Source organism: Vombatus ursinus, unplaced genomic scaffold, assembly GCF_900497805.2.
Source record: "Vombatus ursinus unplaced genomic scaffold, bare-nosed wombat genome assembly UNPS02014870.1, whole genome shotgun sequence".
Taxonomy (NCBI): Eukaryota; Metazoa; Chordata; class Mammalia; order Diprotodontia; family Vombatidae; genus Vombatus; species Vombatus ursinus.
Genome location: NW_020954648.1, coordinates 1,566,674 through 1,591,103, shown reverse-complemented (window position 1 = coordinate 1,591,103; position 24,430 = coordinate 1,566,674). Strand labels below are relative to the sequence as shown.

Genomic DNA, 24,430 nt, shown 5'->3' with positions numbered 1-24,430 from the left:
CCCTTTTATAAGCATTTAATGATCCCCTCCCCACAAATGTTAGTGCCCTACCCCAACTGCTCTGTATTTAATTATTTTGTATTTATTCTGTATATATATATATATATACATATTTAATTTATTTATTAGAACCAATGGGAGAAAATACAAGAAAGAAGAAACAAACAAAAAAAGAAGAAAAAGAAAAAAGACAGAGCAAATAATATGCTTTGATCTGTATTCAGACTCCAGAGTTCTTTTTCTGGATATGGACAACATTTTCCATCATGAGTCCTTTGGCATTGTCTTGGATCCTTGCATTGCTAAGAAGAGATGTCTATCAAAGCCAGTAATCACACATTGTGGCTGTTACTGAGTACAATGTTTTCCTGGTTCTGCTCAATTCACTCAACATCAGTTTATATAAGTCTTTCCAGGTTTTTCTAAAGTCCACCAGCTCATCATTTCTTATAGCACAATAGTATTCCTTTACATTCATATACCACAACTTGTTTAGCAATTCCCCTCAATTTTCAATTCTTTGCCACCACAAAAAGAGCTGCTATAAATATTTTTGTACACGTGGGTCCTTTGCCCACTTGTATGATCTCTTTGGAATACAGACCTAGAAGCAGTGTTGCTGGGTCAAAGGGTATGCACATTTTTATTCCATATATATTTCTGTACGTACATGTTGTCTTCCCAGATAGAATATAAATTCCTTGAGAATAGAGATTGTTTCACTCTTTGTCTTTGTCTTTCCAGTGACTAACACAGAGTTGTCACATAGTAGGCACTTAAATGCTTGTTGATTGATTGATTGATTAAAGCAAAATATGCCTCTCTGTTACTTCTACACATTTGTCCCACTTCTTTTCTCCAGGGCTATACAAAGTCTCCAGGAAGGTTGAGACAGCTAGGTAGTACAGTGGATAAGAGGGCTGGGCAAAGAATCAGGAAGACCTGAGTTCAAATTTATCCTCAGATCCTTACTAATCATGTGACCCTGGGCAAGTCATTTCACCTCTGCCTCCATCTCTGCGATCAAAAAATTGACAATAATAGCATCTATCTTCTAGGGTTGTTATGAGGATCAAATGAGATAATATTTATAAACACTTACCCCAGCACCTGACACATAGTAAGCACTTAACAAATGTTTGTTTCCTTCCTTCATATTATGCAGATTAAGATATTGTATGGGGTAAGAACACCTGTACTCCAGTGCGGATTAGTTAGTAACCCAAATTAACCATATAGCCCCACACACACAGGCACACACACTCTGTCTCTAGCCTAAGCCTTATTGACTATACATTAACAGAGTTGGGAGCTCAGAAGGGAAGGCTAAAAAATTATTTCCCAGAAGGAACTGGGTTTGGGGGAGAAGAGAGGTTGGGGGAGTGATTCAACATCATCATATTTAGTGAATGTCCATATGTGCTTTTCTTAGGAAAGAATATCCTTCTAAAGTTTCTACTTTAGAGACATCCCTATTCGTATCCACTCTGGATTCAAAGAAGGACAAATTGGAATTGGACAAGACATCTGTCTATTTCCTAAGAGCTTTAAACATCTCCAAAAAAGAACTTTAGTGTCTGTTGGTAGACAGAGAAACTAATGCCTGGCTACTTCTACTTGATCAAAATGAACACCACATTGATTTTAACATCAATTAACTTTTTGAACCCAAGTACAGAACTTTACATTTAATCTGATTAAATTTTATCTCATTAGTTTCAGTCCATCATTTCAACCTGTTGATATATTTTTGGATATAAATCCAGTCATTGAAAATATTAACTATCTCTCCCAGCTTTGGGCCAGCAGCATTAAATTTGATAAATTTAATACATCTGTTTTATTCAAGAAATAAAAATGATTTTAAAATGCTGAATAGAACACACTCAAGGATAAAACACTACAGCATTCTACCTGAATCTATTAGTGGGTCTGGAGCCAACAACTCTCTCTGCTTCTAGCCACTCTCACTGCTCTTCTGCCATCCCACTGGAACATTTCTGCCATCTTGATTATGTGCTCCCTCCACCTCCATTTCTACTCCCTAATAAAACTACCCCTACTCTTTGGTTCTACTTACTTCAATATACACACAGAGATTACAGCTACATTAAGAAGCTTGAAACATACCATAGCAGAACTAAAGCAATTATTATAATGCAGCCTTAACAGCAGCTGTAATGAGACAGAATTAAAAATGTACCAGCATAATCACAATTCACTGTTCCCAACGACCTTATAGGGTTGCTTTCATTTGGAAAGCAACATCCAAGTCTGAGCTGTCTGAAAGGGGAAAAAATAGAATATGCATAACTGAGGCTTTAGCTCTAGAAGCAAAAAGATCATGCTTTCCAAATTCCACACATTACAATGGTTTCCACAGTTGGGAGCAAAGGAGGAGGTACATCCGAGCTGTCTGTTTGTCAGTGGCAAGTAAGGCTCATCTTTGCTTCCTTTCATTTGTTACCAATGCTTTACTTCAAGTATGCTTCTCATCTTCAAAGGGCTGAACACCATCCATCCATCCCCTGTTTACTGAAGGCTCATAACATGCTAGGCATGTGGAACGTACAGGAAATAGACCCTGGCCTCAAAGAACTGGCACCCTCAAGGAGAGAAGAGAGAGACAGACATCATTTGGTTTTCAATTATTTCCTGTTAGTGGGACAGAATGGTTAGAATAACAGAGAGAAGTTACAGAAATCTGCCTCTAGACAAATTCTACCCATTGCTCCGAACTCTGTCATCTAAATCTGCCAAGCAGAACAATAAGAATCCCTATTTCACATGACAGTCCTTCAAATATTTGAAGTTTTCTTTCATGTTTCTCCTATGTCTTGTTTTCTCCCGGTTAAACTTCTTCAGTCCTCTCCGCATCCTGGTTTTGTGCTTCCTGGAATGTTCCAGAATGTAGTGCTCATTTGGGAGATGGAAGCCAAACTCCATTCAAAGACTCCTGGGGGAGTCAGCTTCTGACTGGTGATTCCAGGAAGAAAATGAGGGGAATTCTTCATATGATGATCACTAATGTCCCTTCCAGCTCTAGGAAATTCTGAGGATTCTAATATTTTGAAAAATAAGCAAGGCATTGGAATTTTAGGGTCCTAGGGAAGGAAGGATATCCTCAACCCCAGAAAATTTGTTCTGTTCTCCTCACTATAATACTCAAAAATGAAGATTCAGCTCTTTCTTTCAAGGATACCCCTACCCCAAATCAAATTAAATATCAAGGTAGCTCTGAAGAAAGCATTTTTCCAAAACTCATGTGCCTCAGTCAGTCAACAAGCATTTATTAAGCACCTACTATGTTCTGGACAATATAATAAGTGTTGAGGATACAACAAAAGGTAAAAGATAGTCCCTATTTTCAAGAAGCTTATAGTCTAGTGGGAGAGAGTTACAGTCTAATGTCTACTCAAGAAACCAGGAAGTTTTCTTGTCCTTAATTTGTATTTTATTGTTAAGAAGCAAATAAACTTATACAAATTAAACTTACACAGTATAAACTTATACTCTATCCCCCTTTCACAACATAAGCTCTATAAGGACAAAGACTGTTTCAATTTTGTATTTGTATCCCAAGCACTTAGTGCCTGGTATGTAGTAAGCACTTAATAAGTGCTCATCGACTAGCATGTTATGTGTTTAACAAGTGTTTTTTCATTCAACTTTGAGTACTTATATTTCCAACCCATCAATTAAAACTGGGGTACCACAACACCCAAAAGGATCCCAACAGCTACAGTGATAGGAGTATACTAAGGAACTCTGGCTTAGGTGATCCCACAAGAGCCCTGACAAGTGTCTGCAAAAGGTTGGCACTTTCAAAGCAACATGGCATAGTGGGGAAAAACCCGAGTCAGAAGACCTCTATTATAGTCCTAGTTCCATTTGGCCCCTAATTATCTAGGAGATTTTGAGTAAGTCATTTCATGTTGCTGAGCCTCAGTTTCTTCATCCATGAAAATGATGTTATACCTTTTAATGTTCCTTCTAAAATGCTCTGCTAGCCCATCTCCAGTTAAGATAATATTTCAGGAAAGGGATCTTGGACTCCAAGCTCTAGACAATTAAGTTCAAGGAAAAGCTTTGTGAACCATCGTTAGAGGAACAATAGTGAATCACAAAGTTCTACACTGACCATTTCCTGTGATGTACATCTACTTAGCTGCTTTGATAGGCCTCGAGTTTCACTGACACAGGGAACTCCCAATGAGAGAAAACCCTCTTCCAAAACAGATCGGCACTGCTCAGCAACTTACAGGTCTTATAGCATTGCTGAAGCACCAAAATCTCAAGTGATTTGACCGTGATCATGCAGTCGGTAGGTATCAGAGACTGGACTCTAACTCAGGTCTTCCCTAACTCTGAAACTGGCTATACATCCACTATACTACTCTGTCTCTCAAATACCTAAACCGCCTGGTTGTCGCAACAGAATATCTTCTCCAAGCTGGAATACATTTAAGGAACCATTATCCAAGAATAGATCCTTGAGGTCACTACCAGACTATGCAGAGAATGGATGACTGAGTCACAGAATTAAAGATAGAATGTTTCTGTTTCTTACACCCTGGTGAAAGTCATCCCCCATAACACTGTTTCCCACTTTTCCTTGCTGCCTTTTCATATAACTAGTTTAGGTAATCCCCTCCTTCAATTACAGAGTGAGAAATTCTTCAAGAAGGATTTTGGGAAGCAAAGCCACAACTAGCAATTTATGCTAGTTTCATTGTATTTGTGGCACAGCGAATTAGAGCCTTGGTCCTGAAGTCAGGAAGACCTGAGTTCAAATGTGACCACAGACACTTACTGTGTCTGTGTGACCCTGGGCAAGTCAATTCACCCTGTTTGCCTCAGTTTCTTCATCTGTAAAATGAGCTGGAGAAAGAAATGACAAACCACACCAGTATCTTTGCCAAAAAACCCCAAACGGGGTCACAAAAAGTGAGACAGTACTGAAATGACCGAACAACAACAAATTATCTGTGCTTGGGGCAAGCAGCATGAAACAAATTCTTAAAATATTTTTTAAGGTAAATTTATTTCGGAGGGATGGGAGATGTGCCAGAATTAGAAGCCCCAGAATTCTGCAGGGGACCACTGCTGGAAGACTAAAACCCTAAGGGAAGAAGGGCCAGGCCAAAATAGAGTGTATAGGTTGTGGCTATCAGGAGAAAAAATGGGACATCTGGTAGCCTCTTATTTTCACTAATTATTCTTGCTAACTACCTACTGAGTTCAGTTGCTTCTGTGCTGCTGAAGAGGTTTAAGTATTGTCAGCATACTCTAATTTTTTTTTCTTTTTCTTTTTTCTTTTTTTTTTGGCTAGGCAATGGGGTTAAGTGACTTGCCCAGGGTCACTCAGCTAGTAAGTGTTATGTGTCTGAGGCCAGATTTGAACTCAGGTCCTTCTGAATCCAGGGCTGGTGCTCTATTCACTGTGCCACCTAGCTGCCCCCATACTCTAAATTTTAGCACTCTTGAAACAAAGCCACAGTTGCCCTGCCCAGTTAGGAACCTTTTGAGAAGTATCCCTTTGGAGCTAAGCACAGATACATTTCAGCTAATGGTAAAAGTCTTAACTGATTGATTCAGTAGCAACAGATGACACCCTGGCTGCTTGGCTGAATATGGGGCAAGGGGGAGAGTTCCTATAATAACTATTGTTACCCCATGCAGTAAATACTGCAAGAGTTTAGGGAAAATGGACTAGGGGAGGATTTTTTTTTTTACACGAAAAAGGATTAGATTTGGAGTCAGACAATTTGATTCAAATCTTGGCTCTTCTTTGGATAAATCATTGAATGTTGAATGTCTCTGGGTCTTAGTTCTTCATCTGTCAATAAGGAGATTGGGTTAAGTTATCTCTAAGGTCACTTCTAACTCTAAACCCATGATCCTATGACTTATATGTGTGTTTTCTGAAGCATTAGGAGGGAAAAATTCTTGTAGTCCATTGGCTGTCCTTGCATCTCCCCATACCCCAACAATCCACGCCACAGAGAAGTGCTTAGATAGGCTAGTCAAGACTCTGGCAGTAGGTAGGGCAGGAGCAGAGTGTAATTTGAGGGTCATTTAGTGCAATGAGATCCATGGGGGCCAGTTTGGCTTGATGCCAGCTAATAAAGTAGGATGTCATCAGCCTGTGGGAGCCATTGGTGGCCCAAAAGACTGATGACCATCTATATCACCAACAACCTTCTCTTATTAAAGTTTTGCTAAGGGAGGTCATTCTTCAATACATAATCCTTTGATGCCATGCAATTACCATGACCAAGCTTGTTCCCAAAGAAGAGATAAGAAAATACACCTCCCTACTTCTTTTCAGGGATGGAGAACACGCATATATACTCAGAAGCAGTTGCTGAACTGGTTAGTTTTGCTGGACTACTTGTAAAACATTCTTTGTTACAAGAAAGATCTCCAGGTAAGGGAGGGGGGTTACTTAGAAATGAAGGTGATGAAAAGACAAAAGACACACCTAAGCATTCTTTAATCATCTAGGATTTTGTTGTTGCAAGGACTCCGATAGATACAGAGAACAATTTTCTTATACCTTGGTAGAGAATTTTTTTTTTTGGCCTTTGTTTTGGTGAGGCAATCGGGGTTAAGTGACTTGCCCAGGGTCACACAGCTAGTAAGTGTCAAGTGTCTGAGGCCAGATTTGAACTCAGGTCCTCCTGACTCCAAGGCTGGAGCTCTATCCACTGCGCTACCTAGCTGTCCCGGGTGGAGAGCTATCAAGAACTGCAGTAGCCAAAATATCTGTCATCATTGGGTAAACTGGATGATCAGCCTCTCTGAACTTAGATGGGCTGGTCCTCAGATAGGAAACTTGGGCACCGTTGCCAGGTCCTTGAGAGGACCTGCCAGAGCTCATGATCTGTCACAGCAGGCTTTGAGAATTTAGAGCCCTCTCCAAGCCAGAATAAGGCACCACAGGAAGACTTTTTGGAGGTAAAAAGGAATTCATAGCACTGTGTTCTTAGTACTGGGGCATCTAGGTAGTGCAGTGGATAGAGCGCTGGGCCTGGAGTCAGGAAGATCTGAGTTGAAATCTGGCCTCAGACACTTACTAGCTGCGTGACCCTGAGCAATTCATTTAACCATGTTTGCCTCAATTTCCTCATCTGTAAAATGAGCTGGAGAAGGAAATGGCAAATCACTTCAGTATCTTTGCCAAGAAAACCCCAAAAAGGGGTCACAAAGAGTTGTACATGACTGAAAATGACAAAACAACAATGTTCTTAGTACATGAGATTGGAAGCCAGTACCTCAGAATCACAGAATCAGAATTCCAGAGCTAGGAGGGACCTAAGAGATCATCTGATTTAAATGCTTCTCATTTTACAGATGATAAAAAAAAAAAAAAAAGCAATGTAGTATAATGGAAAGCATGCCGACCTCAGGGTCAGCAGAGTCCGGGGTTGGAATCCCACCTTTCATGCCTTCTAGCTGTGTGACCAGAAACAAGTCTGTGAAGCTTACCTGTGGGACCTTGGGTCAGTCTCTTAACCTCTATGGGCCTTAGATTCCTCATCTATAAAATAAACTAGATGGCCACTGAGGTCCATTTCAGCTACAGACAGATCTATGCTACGAGCCCAAACCTCAGTTTCCCCATCTGCTATACAACTAGCTATGTGAGAATAACGATGCCTCCCCTCCCTCCGGTGTTCTCATTATTTGAATTCACATTGCATATTTCCATTAGCCTGGAACCAATTACCATGTCTTACATAATTAAAACTCCAAATACTGTGAATTCAGATACTTACAACCACTTCAGGGGATTCATTATTTGCATTAATCGGGACCTGACCAGATAAGGATAATAATAAAGTACTTTTCTCACAGGCTTGTTGTGTTATCAAATGAGCTAACCTTTGTCATATGCTTTGGAAACCTTAAAGAGGGAAACAAGGTCAGTTATAATTATTACCGCTTATAGGATCATATATCTGGGGCTGGGAAGGACCATAAAAGACATCTGTTTCAATTCTCCCATTTTATAGATGGGGAAACTGAGACTCAGAAATGTTAAAATAATTTGCCCTAACTCACAGATACAAATAAATAGTAAGTGAAAGAAGAAGAATTTGTACCCCGATCTCCTAATTCCAAATTCATTGCTCTTGAACCATGACTGTTTCCCCATTGTTATTGACATTACAAATGAGGAATTAGGGTTAGAACTGAGACAGTAAATTACTTTCTCCAGGGCATGGAACTAGTTAGCGGCATAGCCAAAATCTTAATCCAAATCTCTTGCTGCCCTGCCCAAGTGTCTTATTGTACCATAGATACTGCTTTTTGTAAACACACACTCATTCCCTCATGTGCGTGCACATACACAGAAAGGAACAAACAAAAACAACACAGAACACGCAAGCCCTTTTCAGAGTTGCAAGCTGGGCCAGATCCCACCCACCTCCAGTATCCTGGATTGGCTTTTGGGACACATGGGCGTTGGCAATGCCTGGCAGCCCCTTTCCTCCCACCCCCAGGTGCTAATGAGATGCAGTGAGGGTCCACAGCCCTGACAAGTGGCTTGCATTTTTTTATTATTGTTGTTTTCGAAAATGCCTTTATCTCAGCCTCTGCCAACAGCTTGTTAGCACATGGCTTTAGTGAATGGGGAGGCACTGGGCTCACGAGATGGCATGATGTCCTTCCATGGTCCCTGAGAAAGGATGCCTTCTCAGGATACAGGCTCACAGCCCCATTCCAGACAGGTGATCTGGAGTCTCTCAGATGGTTACTGTCATATGGTCATTAGCTTCCTAGGCCTATCCAGTCAGGTCTTTATCCAAAGGTCTCTATACTCCTCCCCCACCCTCCTCTTCTCTTCCCATCTGCCTTGCAGGGGTGTGAATTGTTTTGACAAAGGATGAGGAAGAAGGGAGGGGAAAAAAGGAAAATTAGCACCCCCCTCCAAAAAAAAAAAACACACATACCCAGTCACACATACAGCAAGCAATCTGTCAAGACAGGATATGGCAAACTGTGTGGGCAACCTAAAAGCTAGAAAGATAACAGGAATTGGGGCCTCTACCCTCCCCTCCCCTATCTGAACTCTAGCTTTTGGTGGAGAAAGCTGCCATTTCTCTCTTCCCTCTTCTCCTTCTCTCTCCCTCTCTGTCTCTCTCTCTTCTCAGTCTTTCTTCTCTTTTTTCTGTCTCTTCTCTGTGTCTCTGTCTCACTCTTCTGCCTCTGTCTCTCTGTCTCTGTCTGTCTGTCTGTCTCTCCTAATTAAACTCCTGGCCCCACTTGTAAAGCATTCAGTACTCTTGGCCTATGTCTGCCTTAGATATTTCCCAGAAGATCTGGAGCTAAAAGGGACCTTAGAGGCCATTAAGCCTAATTCCCCATTTTATAAGCCGAGGAACCTCAGGTATACAGACATGAAATGACTTAATCAAAGTCATATGGGTGCTAAGTGGTAGACCCAGAATGGGATGGACTGCTTAAGTAAAAGATTTAAATCAATCTATACTATGTGCTCCCTTCCAATTAATCAATCAAAAAGCATTTATTAAATACCTTCTACATGCCAGATATTGTCCTAAACATATATATATGCATATATCCACACACACATACAAAAATAGAAACAATGTCAGTGGTGGGGTATGGGGGGACAGGAAGTTACTAGCAGGTGGGAAGGGAGCAGGAATGGTGTCATGTGAAAGATGGTGCTTGAACTGAACCTTGAAGGAAACTAGAGATTCTCAGAGATGGCGATGAAGATACGCATCCTGATTAGACAATAATACAGTATGTAGTATAAATTGCTGTGAGGTAGGTCCCTGTAACAGAGACAGTTTTATGAGCCATCTCTACCTACAAACCCAACAGAGCAGATACATAGTAGTTACATTGTAGATAGAGGTCTAGCCTGGGCATACTAGCTGTGTCACCCTGGGCAAGTACTTCAACCTCTTAGTGACCCAAACAACGTGAAGTGGTAAAAGAGTTGCTAGTCTGTATTAGTAATGGGAATATCTTTACCTTTACTGGGCACCTCCCTGTTCTCATGAAATCAGTCAGTCACCTAGCATTTATTAAGTGCCTATTGTGTCCTAGGCACCGTGCTAAGCTGTAGAATCAAACTTAAAATCACAGGTATGAACACAAAAAAGAGATGGGGGTGAAAGGTCATTGTCTCTGACTAGGAAATGGAGCAAAGTTTTTTGGCAATTATGATACGTACCATGGCATAGTAGATAGACTCCTAGTCTTCAAGTCTGGGTTCAAATCCTACCTCTTAGCTTTGATTTTCCTGTATGTAAAACGAGGGTGACAATACTACCTGTGTTAGCTATATCACTGTGTTACCATGAAGTTCAAGTAAATTAAAAAAATAATTTTGGCACTAAACTAAGAGACCATATTCTGTTCGCCTACCTGACTCCTCTTCTGGCTGCATGTGCGTGCATGCACCCACACACACACACACACACACACACAAATGTGTACCACACTTGTGCACATAGCTTTGGAAGATCCCAGAGAGGAACACTGTAAATAGATTTTTGGTCAAATCTGAAAAACAGAGGCATAACCGGGATGGAGCAATCAGGGCTCTGCTCCAGGGTGATGAATTTAAAGAATGTTGATGGTACTTCCGGTCCTTCATAGAAAGGACTGAACATCATAGAAACATCATAGAAACAACAGAGCTTAGCATCTAATTAGCAAGAATAATTAATTAAAATAGATAACTACCAGGCTGTTCCTCCCCCTTCTAGGTCAGAGTACCTTCCCCCCTACAAAGTGCCTATCATTCTAGATGTCCTTTGAGGTTCTTGCCCCAGGCAGGAACATTCCTATTTATGGTTCTGCTTGAAAGTAAACTCCAGATCCATTGGCAAGTGCAGATAACCTAACTAATCTTCATCTGCAGCAGCAGCATCACTAAATATCACAGAAGGCAAATCTATTTAAAGTATCCAGTTGTGCTTCATGATTCCACAGTCCTCCACTCCAGCTGACAGCTGTGGAACTGTCTGCAATTAGAGGTCCAGAATAGAGCCAGCTTCCATGCTTCACGGTTGGCCCCTCTCTCTTTCTTATTCCAGTGTTTAGTCCAAATATATGTGCTCTGAAGTCAGCTACCACCGTTAGAAGTTGTGAGGGAGCTACCAAATTATGAGCATACCAAGAGCTACACTTTCCCAGTCAGGGAGCCGAAGGAGGAGCCAGCTAACCTGTGATTCCCTCAGCATCATCCTTCATGCTGACTCCAAGAAAATGGAACACTGATCTCCATTAATAATGGAATCATATTAACTCATTGATAATAACTCAGACCCACAGCTGGCAGCTGTGGGGACATGGAGCATTCATCCTTCAGGTGATATTGAATGGTGAGAATAAAGCTCACATGTGGTATGTTAATGCTTATAACATTTTTTAAAACCATATTGAGGCAACTCAGGAGTATCTTTCATAGACTAATTAACCTGGAGTCAGAGAGACCTCAGGTCAAATCTGGCCTCAGACACTTGCCAGTTGTGTGACCTTGGGCAAATCACATAATCTCTGCCTGCTTCAGTTTCCTCAATTGTAAAATGTGGATAATAATAATATCTGTCAGAGTTGTTGTGAGGATAAAATGAGATAATATTTGTAAAGCGCTTCGCAAACCTTAAAGAACTATATAAATGCTAACTATTATTATTAGCATTGTTTATGCATGTGTGTTCTAGTAATTCTTCAACAACCATCCCTGAAATGCATGCAAACTTTTAAGTTTAATCTGCATTGCTAACACTTTCTCCATCATTTTCTTAGGTCTAGACAATCAACAAAACAATAACTCAAAGCCCTGATTTGTAGCATTTGCCAGTTTCCAAGATAGAAACACTCACACTGAAAATGTAACAATTGATTCTCATGAGCTGCTTTGAGCTGGCTCCAGCACATTGCTGGGTGTATGGTACCTAATTATAATTTCTTTACGATGTCCCTCATTGATCGTTTTCACATTACTTCTACCCAAAGTGGTGCCCTTTTTCCCTAAGTCTTTCTAAACCACAGAGGCCTCTTCCTCCTCTCCCTGCCACCTCTGACATTCTCTATTTTTTGTGATTCATTTAGCTTTTAATCATCTAATACCTTTTCTTAGGGAGGTAAATGAGCCATGGTGGAAAGTACATTGCCTCTGGAGTCAGAAGAACTGCTTTCTGGTCCTAGCTCTTCCAATTACTAGCTAAACAACGTTAAACACATCACTTAAGCTTCAGCCTCAGTTTCCTTCCCCCTAAAATCAGTGTAATACTTAGGTCTTCCTCCATCATAGAGCCATGATAGGCATAACATGTAATGTACTATTATTATTCATTATCTCATCTTGGGCATCTGTCTTATCATCCCCAATCGGACTCTAAGCTCCCTGAGTATGGTTCCTTTATCTTAGGCTTTGTTATAGATGGATCACAATTCCTTGGATGAGTTAGTTCATAAGGTCATAGGACCGTAGATTTAGAGCTGAAAGGGACCTTAGGGTCATCTCGGTCAACCCCTTCATTGTACAGATGAAGAAACTGAGGCTTAGAGAGCTTCACATGACCAATGTCATAAGGTGGTAAATGGTCCTGTGCCTCTGAGTTCAACCCTCTTTTCACTGCCTCGTATAGCATTCAGCAAAAATCTAATGTCTGATTGACTAATTTATTTGGACAAGTGTTTTCACCTCAGGCAGGACAGAAGAAATTATTTGAAACCCACCATGCTAAGGGACAGAGCATACCATTGTACTCTCTGCTCCTATCTTTCCTCTGGCCACTGGACTCAAATCTCATCATTAGACTACTCCATGTAAAGTTGACTGACTGTTGAAATCAGTAGTACAGATGCTATCCATGGAACAGCCTTGGTTTCTCTGCTCTACACTCAGCCTATCCTGGCTTCTTTGCATCCCCAAAGCCTCCCTTAGTTCAGAGATCAGTTTTTGGAAGTACTTGGGCAAATGTAACCGCTTTAGCACGGGAAGTCCTGAACTTCCGCTGGGGAACCTTTTCCTCTCTCCCTTCCCTCACAAACACCCACCCATCTCTCACCCTTGCCTCTGGAAGATGGAGAGGGGCAGGCAACTGAGCAGGTGGCCCTGGCTGGTGGCAGGTTGGGTGGTAAGTTGCTTGTCAGCGTGTGGGCCAAGGGAACACATGGCCCTGTGTTCCTGGGGACAGGAGGGGAGCAGGCAGGAGCAGATGAACTGCTAAGCAACAGGGCTTGCAATTCCAGCCAGGGAACGCTGCATCGATAAGGAATAAGGGAAGGCAGCCAGAGGGGAATGGGTGAGGGGGGAGATGCAGACACTCTGTCTCCTATGTCTACATAATATTGCATTTATTTGCTTCCAAAATCTAAAAAGCCATTCTCTTTTGAAAGCTTTTGTCTCTACTCATTTTGCAGGGAGCAAACAAGAGAAAAGCCTCCTTCCCTCAAAAACAGCTCCAATAAACTTTCATATTGTTGTGTTCACTGGAAGCTTTACTTGTGCATAGAATATATACATAAGGAATAGAGTGAAACTTTTAAAATATACACAAAGAGCAATCAACTTAGTGAAATAACACATACATGTGTATATATGTAGGCACACATGTATATATACATGTATACATCTATCCATATGCACATACATATGTATGTATATATGTACATGCATACATATATACACATACATATGCCTAGTCTTTGGTTAATATTCAACTCGTGAAGACCCAAAGTGAGATCTTTTTCTGAATTTTAGCCAAATAATGTTAACATTATCCAAATGCCTTATGTCAATATTAACCAACTAAATGTAGAACAGCTGCCTCTACACCATCATGTTGGATAATACACTTTCTATCAATATTAAACCTTGTTTTGGTATAATTTATGTATATTGGTAAGAAGACTTGTGTAAAGTCAATGTATTATTGAATAAGACTGTTACACTAAAACCTATTCTGTTGAAGAAAGTATTGACTATGTCTGAAGATTAGATTTCTCCCTCATAACAGCTGAGCTCCACAGACCTGCTCCAGAGTGGTAAGAAGAAGTGGGAAATACTTAATAAAGAGAAATGTTTTACCCCTTTTCTCTCATGCATGATTCCCTTCCTCACCGCTCTAAGCTCTTATTTTTAGATCTGCAATTCTGTACTCCCCCTCCCACTTCCATCTTACTCTCTTTTCACTTTCCATCTCTTCTTTTCTCCATTTACCTTCTTCTCTTTCCTTCTACCTACCTTTTCCCCACCTGGCTTTCTCTTTTTTCCCCTAACTCTTCCATGCCTACTCCCAGCTCTTCCCCTCCCTCGTCTTCCCTTCCTTTACTCCCCTCTCAATGTTTCCTCACCTCTTCCTCCTTTCCAATCCACCCCCTGCACATCTCAGCCTCCACTTTCACTCACTTCTTCCCTTTCCTTATTCTCCTCTCTCTCATTTTTTCCCTCTGCTACCAGCCATCTCTTGCCCTCACCAATTTCTTCTCTCTCACCTTTCTTTCCTCTCCTTCCCCTTTTGATGGAATTTAGTCAGTCCCACTTTCAGTTACACAGTGAGTGCCAACGCCAGTCAGTCAACCTCTGGCCAGACAGAAGAGTCATGATGATGAACATCAAACAGTCTGGTTATTTCCTTATTGTTTATTCCCAAGAATGCAATTTGGCTGCAGCTGAGCTAGAGAGGCCCCTGGGGCTGGTCACACTTTCACATTCAGCAGAAGGAACAAATTAGTTGCCAAGAATAGAATGTAGGAGCCTGTTGCATATACCTGCCACCCCTTCCTATCCTCCCAACCCTGAATCTCAACCCCTGGGGGCAGAGAATTGCTATGTCAAGTCAATCCAAACTAACTACATACTGTGCCCATAGATCAAGGGCAGGAATAGTAATAAAGTTCACATTTTATCCTACTTTAAAGTTTAGAACAGATTTTCCTCACAACACCATGGTGAAATAGGTGGCCTGAGTATTCTTTTTTCTCCATCTTTTTGCTTATGAGAAACTGAGACACAAAAAGACTTTCCCAGGGCCTTGTCAAAGCTGAGATTTTTAACTCATGTCTTTTGATTCCAAGACCCATATTCTCTCCATCATACCACTCTGCCTCAAACCAGAAAGATTTTTTTGATGTTTTTTAGAAATTTTGCTAAGAAGGAAGGAGACCCTAGGTATGTGACTTAGATTGCCATGGGCATGTCCAGTCTTAGAGAAGGATCTTAAATATCCATATACCTAATTATCACTCACAGTTTTTGTATATGGTAGTAAACAAGACAGTGCTTTCAACTCATCCATTATACCCCTGCTACTGCAACATGGTAATAAAATGTGGCAAAGGGAAGAAAGGCCTTAGCCACCCAACTCACCCATGTAGCAGCCATTGGGTCAGGAACAGATGGAAAAGTAGCATTAATAGCCATCATTATTTTAAACCACCTATCAGTTATTTGCCAATTTCAAATATTGTTAGCAGAGGTGCCTATAGATGTTAGTAACTTCAACAAATATTTATTAAGCATCTACCAGTGCAAAGCTAGAGACAGGATACTAAACTTGGAATTAGGAAAATCTTGATTCATATTCTGTCTCTGACACTTATTGTGTGACCATGGACAAGTCAATTCTTTAAGAGAAGTTGGAATTTGCCTCAGTGTGGCATCCCATCAGTGAACTTACAGGTCCTTGAAATATTAAAGGCACTGTACTAGACCCTGCCTGCCTTACATTGAGGGAGGGGTGGGGAGAAGGGAGAGATGCAGGAAGGGGGTGGAAGACATAATGTATACACAGATAAGGAAGTACAAGGTTATATAATGTAATTTCAAGGAGAGAACACAAACTGGAGTGGGGGAGACCATAGAAGGTCTCATGTAGGAGGCAGCACCTGAGTTGTACCCTGTAGGATAGTAAATATTCTAAGTGATAAAGGTGAGGAGTGAGTACCTTTCAGACATGGCAGACTATCTGTTCAAAGACTTGGAGGCAGGAGATTAAATGCTATTTACAGGAAATAGCTAGCAGATCAGTTTTCTTTGAATGGGGAAAGTATAAAGGGGAGTAATACAAAATGACTGGAAAGGTAGACAAGAACCACGTCATAGAGAGAGAGGGCTTTAAATGTTGGGCAAAGGATTTTCCTTTTATCATTGAGGCAATAGAGAACCACTGGAGATTTTTGATCAGTGAATGGCATGATGAAATCTATGTTTTAGTAACATCTTCCCTGTTGGAAATTAAATTGAAGTTTCGTTCTTTGTAATTGTATCACCAACATCTGTCATAATGCCTGGCACAGTGTAAGCTATTAGCAAGTGGTTCTTGATTAACAGACTAAATATTATCTATTTGGCAGCTATGTGGCAGATAGATTAGAAACAGGAAAGACTGAAAACAGGGGTACCAAGACTTCTTCCCCTTCTGCCTTAGATGTGTCCTTTTCACCAACCCATCTACCTGCTTGGTGCCCCAATGGAGCCATACCATTGTATCGCTCTTGATATATACTAATATATAGCCATGAATCTTAGAATGAGCAGAAAGGGACCTTAGGAGGCATCTAGCACAGCCCCCTCTGTTTACATGTAGCACACGTACACAACTTGGCAGTAGGGAGAGGCCAAAATTAAAATAGGCTAAACTTCTTTGGGCCGCAGATAGGTTTTTAGCAGCTCACTTTCCAAGTAAAGGAACAATTAATGATTAAATTATTTTGCTAATAAACCATATTTTTTAAAAAGGGAAATTTCAATTAATAGCAATTATAATCAAATATAATATATTATACATAAATATATTATATATAAAATATATAATATAAAATATAATATCAATTAATTACACTTAATAAGATTTTTATTTATCATGAAATCGCTCCTCTCAGACTAAAGACAGACTGATGATGGTTTAGTTGCTGTGGATCACATGACAAACAGAGAGAGTGCACTGTGGCAACCCACCTGTCAACTTACACGACCGCACAGTAGTGACTAGTGGAAGGTGGGTCAAGCAGGGTATGGACAAAGCAGTCATTACATCTTTACTTTCTTTTATACCCTCTACATTTTTTGTGGGCCACCCAAAATCCTTTGGCGGCCCGCAGACCTAATGTTGTGCAGGCCTGACATAGAGGGAGACTGAGGCCCAGAGAAAGGAAATGACTTGCCCTAAATTACACATCTGAATTGTACCAAAGCTGGTAGTAGAACTCTAGATCCTCATCTAGTTCTTTTTCCAATATGGCACCATTGTGTGTTTTGTCAGTTTTTCTAGATGCAGAACACTCTTTGCTTCCATTAAACAGGAATATATAAAGCCTAGTTAAACAGTGGCAGCTGGAAAGTTTGAAGGAAAGTTTACTTCCACCTCTGTCTGTACACATACAACCCACACCACAAACACACACACACAGACACACACACACACATACTTTCTAAGGCTGAAGTTTCTAATCCCATCTCCAACTAACACTGAAGGAAAACTGACTTGCAATTGTATGATTTTAGGAACAATTTGTTTAATCAGTACATCAGAATCACAAAATCCTGACACTGAAAAGAATTATAAGAATTATAATATAATTATATATTATTATTATTATTATATTATGTTATTATACTATATATATAGTCTCAGATATGTGTGTGTATATATATATATATATATATATATAGTCTCAGACCTCCCTCTGGTTTTGAACATGCTAATAACAATAGCAACTCACATTTCACTTCAGAGCTTTCCAAATCCTCTCCTCAAAACAACTTTGTTGATATTGTGTTGATAGGTGGTAAAAAATCATTGTCTTCATTATCCCCATTTCACTGATGTGGACACTGAGGCTCCAAGAGCAGAAGTGACTTGCCCAATGCTATGTGACTAGTAAGCATCAGTTCACTTGCCTTGGCAGTATACTTTCCAGGGATGTACTCAAAGATGATGAGGTTGACCTACACATTTCCAGAATTAGCTCAGTATTTGGAAGTCTCCAAAGGAAAGTGTGGAAGAGAAGAGGTATTAGGCCTATCAAACTGAAGGTCTACAGAGCCATTGTACTGACCTCATTGTATGGCTGTGAGACTTGGACAGTCTACCAGCGCCATGCCAGGAAACTGAATCACTTCTATTTGAATTGTCTTAGGAAGATTCTGAAAATCACCTGGCAAGATAAGGTACTGAACACTGAGGTTCTTTCTGGAGTTGAACTGCCAAGCATTTAAATTCCGCTGCAGAAAGCACAATTCTGATGGGTTGGCCTCATTGTTCAAATGCAAACTTAAGTTTGCCTAAAAGACTATTTTATGGAGAACTCACACAAGGCAAGCTCTCAGACAGAGGTCAGAAGAAGCATTAGAAGGAAACTCTCAAGGTCTCTCTGAAGAACTTTGGTATCAAATGTGAAACATGGGAGACATTGGCACAGGACCATCCAGCATGGCATGCCAGAAAGCAATGTGCTCTATGAGCAACACAGAATTACATTAGCTCAAAAGAAATGTGAGGTGCTTAAATCTAGAGACATCTCCCTCCCAAATGGTCATACGGACTGATGTGTGGTAGAGCCTTCTAAGCTCGTACTGGTTTGATCAGCCACAATCACACACGATACATTGACCCTGATGTAGTGATGCCCATTTGGTCCTCTTTGAGCACTAAGGACAACAACTAAGTGTCAGAGTTGGGACTCAAACTCTGGTCTCTTGATTCCAAATTCAGGTTCTTTCCACTGTACCACAGGAACTCAGTATGACCTGAACTGGAGGGTGGAGAATGTTTGTATCCAAGCCCTGTCTTAGCTGGTACTGAGAGTTGATTTTTTTTTAATTACTCCATGTCATAGATTGAGGAGGAAACAGTAGAGAGCATCTTGATTAGGGAGAGGAGGCAATAGACAGAGGAAAGATGAACTAAATCCCTTCCCACTCTTCCCAACCAGGCAGTAAGCAGAGAAAGAAAAATAATTTCTTTAGTCTCTCAACAAGTGTGGGGAGCTGTCGAACAAGATTAAAGAAGTGGAGAGAAGAGACTGGAATGGAGTAGGAGGAATGTAAGCCAGATCACACCCTAGAAGGAGGGAATGAAAGAATGTCAATAGGGATAAGCTACTTGTCTGTGGTGAAAAACAGGCTTTCTAGTGAATTTTGCCTGGGAGGAAGGGGTACAATAAAAGATTACCTTCTTTGAGCAAGGATTATGCTTTCCAGGATAGAATTCCACCCCAGGAGAGAAGATTTTCAAGTCCTCAGGGCTGGCCAGAGGGGTAGGTGACATCCAAAAATCTGATATGCTGGCCTTAGGAAGTGTTAATTATCATGGTAAGGGTAAGGGTAGGACTGGATCTAATGACTCTAAATATCACTATGTGTCACTGCTTCCTTCATTAATTGATATTTCTAGGAGTGAGATACAAGGTGAGGTGATCTTGCTAAGATCAAATAAAAATAAATAAAATAAATATACAAGAAGTGAGAATGAGGTAAGAGCAGCAAATGCACTATCATTGAAATGAGATAGAAGAGAATGCTTAAGTTTGTTACTACATACTTCCCTATGGCAGAAGAGAGAAGGATAAGGGGGGAGAAGAAGGAAGGAGGGGAGGAATTAATCCAATAGAAAGACTAAAAAATTTAAGGAAAATATAAAACTGAATTGACTGCTGAAGTTAGATGTGAAAGATGTGTGGCAACTCATGAATGGGAACATAAAAATATGCATATTTCTCAGTGTTATATATTACCTTTATAAAATTACACTATATGGTAGGATATAGAATTATTGTAGATAAATGTAAAAAGGCAAAAAATTAAATGTACCCTTTATAGAACGTAACACAAAAATAGTAATTATTACAAGGAACAAAAGCAAAAGATATAGATATAGGTGGAGATTTTAAATGACATCATAAATAATGACTAGATCAAAAAATAAATCAATCAACAAACATTTGTTAAGCATCTATTATGTACCAAACACTTTACTAAGCCCTGGAGATAAAAAGATATCCTCAATTTTACAGTCTAATTGATGAGACAGCATGTCACATATTGTCTCAATACATATAGAATAAATAGAAAATGAATATAAGGTAGTTGGGGTACAGTATTAACAATTGGAGGGTCAGGAAAGGCTTCATTTAGAAACATGAGTTATATCTTAAAGGAAATCAGGGATTCCAAAAAGTGGAGATGAGAAAGAAGTACTTCCCAGGTATGGGGGTGGAGGCAGCTTTTACATAGGTGCAGAGACAAGAGCTTTCTTTACTCAGAATAGCTGGTAGGTAAGTATGGCTATAACACAGAACATATTAAGGAATTTAATGTGTAAGTAAGTAATATGTACTACTGGAAAAATAGCAAAGGGCCAGGTTTCGAACAGCTTTCAATCAAGAACTATTAGGAATGTATTTAACCAACCAACCAATTAAATTTGCGGGGGTGGACCCCAACATCTTGCCTGATGTGGGTGTTTTTCTTGGATTAAGAGATGAGTAAGCAGGTGGCTTATCCTTGAGTGGGTGGAATATTGTCTCTGCCAGAGGCTCTAGGCCATGTTCCCTAAAACAAAATTCTCCAAACATGTTTCTTTTTCCGAGGCTGATATCTGTTTTTGCTATTTCCTTCTTGCTCACTTTAGAGTATAATCTAGCTGGATGTCCTGCCATATGTCTGGTCATTTTGTGCCTGGCTCCTCTCTGCATGGAGCAGACCAGCTTGGTCTGAGTGAGGTAATCTTCAGTGTCATTGATTCCAGGGGTGAACTTGCCAGAGGTAAGTGGTGGGTCATCCAAGGCAAGAGATCCAGTCATCACAAGGTAACATTGAGTCAAGGGCCAGCATCAGGAGGCATGTCCAAGATCCATAATTAGAGTATGAGGTTAAAAAAAAAAAAGGTGATGTAAGAAAGTGTGAACTAAGGTTTAGGAAGAGCGTAAGAAACAGGATGGCCAAACAAGTTTGAGCTACTGTCAGGTGTTGGTTTTTTTTTCCCAGTTAACATAATTCAACACAATAACTATGCCCAGAACCTTTTGAGCCCTAATGATGGGGCTAACACTACCTCCCTTGATCTTCTAATGAATTTCAGTTGTAGATGGGTCCCTATTGCTGCTATAATTTCCTGCATAGGAAATACTTTTGTTTTCTAGTGGGAAATATCAGAGCCCCATTACAAGAATCAGAATCAGTTATTCTTTTACTCAGTTCCTCATCCTTCCTGGACATGCTTTACACACCGTTACAATGCTGCTCTCAGGCCAAGAGATCATAGATCTAGAGCTAAAAAAAAAATTTCAGGTGCCATGTAGTTGAACCCCCTCATTTCTTAGATGTGGAAACTGAGCTTAGGAGGTTGACTTGCCCAAAGGCACATGGATGATGATCATCAGAGGTAGGTTTTTCCTTCCCTGAATTCCTTTAGGAACACCAGCAGAATGGATAATAAGAAGATAATCAGAGTGATGGCTGAATGGGACATGGATGGCTAGTTGCTGCTGTGCCAATCAATTTCAGCAGTATATACCCAGAAAGTCTTAAGCCAGGCTAGTATTTCCCTGGCTATCTTTACATGCTCTTGCTTTTCAGGCTTCACCTTCAAACCATCACTTCAACTGCATTTCTGATTGGTGAGACCACTATTTCTATAGCCTGTCACAGACCCACCATTCTGCTCTTTCCTAGCCATCTTCATGCCATGATCCTGCATACTCCATGTCCAATTCACCATTTCATCTACTACCCTGAGTTCTTGGACTTCTGGTGAAATTTCATCATTTTTAGCCCAACTGCTCCCTATCTACCACCTAAATTCTACCCAATTTCCACTTCCAACTCTGGCAACAACAATCAAATCAGCTTTTCCATTGCTGGAAAGGACATATCAATCAGTTGTTCTATGCCTTTGCATACCATCCCTGTGACTTCCTTGACTGAAACATCCTTCCCTGGCCATGACTCCCCTACATGTTGTTGTGATCTTATTAGAATATAAGCTCCTTGAGGATAGGGATTTTTTTCCTCTTTTTATTTGTATCCCCAGCACTTTAGCACAGTTCCTGCTACAGAGTAAGGGCTTCATAAATGCTTTTATAGTCATTTATTCATTCCCCAATCTTTCCCTTCTGGTGCTTTCAGAGTTCCACATTCCTTTCAGAGGATATGGAATAATTTCAACAATAACTCACAATTTTTCACCTTATGTCCCCCACATATTTGGATTTTTATTTTGCTCCTCTCACAAAAGAATTCACTCTATCAACATATAGTCTAAATGCATTTATTATAGTAAACATGAAAATAAAATATAATGATTACCTCTTAAATAACAGATCACAACTTCTCCTGGCAAAGTTGAATTTTCAACTCTTCTTGTCACATTCTGTATCATGCCCTTTGCTCTTTCGGGGAAAGGAGAAATCAACAGACCCAAAAGTGTTTGTAGACAAGGGCTCTCAAGCAATCTCAGACTCAAAGTCATAGAGGGGAAAGGGAAATTGGCTAACCTCACTCCAGTTCACCTTGTCTTGTTTCATGACTGATAGGAATCATTACACCTACCAGGAAGGCAGGAAAAACATGCTACCTGGCCTTTCTGCTGCTGATCCCCAGGAAAATTTCTCCCCACACATTGCCCACATAGCCCAATTTCCTTTTGTACATCTCTTCCCAAAGTATCACAAATGCAGCCAGAAGCCCAAGAGCAAGTTAACCACTCATTACTTCCATGGACTGGTTCCAGATCCTCTCTCTGAGCCACCTATCCAGTCAGATGCCTATCTATTCTGGGTATTAAAACATTCTGGGAGTCAGGTCAACCAGAAAGAAGGAACGTCCAAAGGCCAAACGAAAGAAAAAGTCAACATCACAAATCATTGTTGTAGAAGTCCTACCAAAAAGTATGAACGCGGACATGGTGGCCCTGGGCCTACTTTACTCTGACCTTCTGTCTCTCATTGGTACCTAAAGATCCAGAAAAATGTAGGGGAAAATAACCCTTGCACAATAGAAGACTGAAGAGGAAGGGTTACCTTCATCTTCCACAGTACCTAGCACATTGTTGAATGAGGAGTCGAAATGTCCCGGTAGCTTCATCAGAGTCCAATGGGATTATCAACTTAGAGTTAGAGTTGGAAGGCACCTCAACCGTCATCCAGTCCAACCATCTTATTTTATAGATGAGGCAGCTGAGACCCAGAGAGATAAAATGATCTGATAAAGCAGACCCAGGACCAGCCCCTTGAACCCAGGGCCTCTGACCACCCCATAACCAATGAAGAAAACATAAGATGTATTTAAGTTATTACCAAAAGTGGTAATTTTAAAAATTAATTTTCAAAAAATTTTTGCGAACACGAAAGATTTAAAATTTAAAATTGTCTATGCCTAAGGTACACTACTGAATAAGAAACTTGAGTGGAGCCCAGAAGGAGAAAAGGAAAGAGTCAGACTTCTAAGTTCTAGCCCCAACTTGGCACAGGTTTGTGGTGTGGCCTCAGTATCGTCCCAGATCCCTACTTTTTTTCCATCTATAAAAGGGTGTGAGGATGCCAATGATCCAGTAGAAAGTTGGAAAGGCTAACTGCAAGAAACACAGAGTTCTTTGCAACCATATAGTATAGAATTTGAATGACCAAGAAGTCTGGCAAAAACAAACAGAAGTTAACATGTGTTGACCATCTTGGAATGACGAGAATAATTATGTCCCTTGACCCATTAGAAATATTCAGAATGTGAACTTGTTAGGTCCTCCCAACTGAGTCTTTCTGCCTCTTATCACAATTTCTATGATGTTTTAATTTTTTTTCCCAAGAAAAAATAAATAAAACGCTATGGGAAAATCTAGCCTAAAACCCAAAAGAGTAAAGTTTGCTTCAACTCAATCTATACTAACCAAATTCATGAAGGAGAGGTGAAGTTGATCACTCAGTTAAGAAGAAAGGAAAGCAAGGTACAGAGAAAACAGGATTTTCGAAGGCCACACAATGAACAGTGGGAATTCCAATATTCTTATTTTTTGCCTTAGAGGCCAGGCTGTACATAGTGGATTGGGAGAACTGTATGATTAATGCCTGTGACCCATGCTCCTTCACACAATGAGGTGAATGAGCAGGTCTGTGGTAAATCCACTGAGTGGTCATCCCTCCTGTCTCCATGGAGCCTCCTACAGATCAACCCTTCCTCCATCTCCCTCCAGCTGTTCCTGCCCTTTTGTCTGACCTCAGAAAAACTGTCACATACCACATTGGTTTTTGTCAGGAGTGACAGAAACCTCATTCCCTCGGCTCTGTCAGAGATTTCTGTTTTAGAGTAGATAGTTGTCTTTTTCTTCTCATTGAAAGAACTGGGCTTAAATCAGGGAAATGATATTACCAGTTTGGTGGTGGGGAAGAAAGTTTCTTAATCTTTTTTTGTGTTTGGAGGTTTGGGGCAGTTCAC

The 24,430-nt window shown here is 40.4% G+C and overlaps 1 pseudogene; it reads right to left on the bottom strand.

Annotated features, from left to right (window-relative positions):
• The window catches only part of LOC114028094, an 80,418-nt pseudogene that overhangs the window by 19,253 nt on the left and 36,735 nt on the right, over window positions 1–24,430 (bottom strand).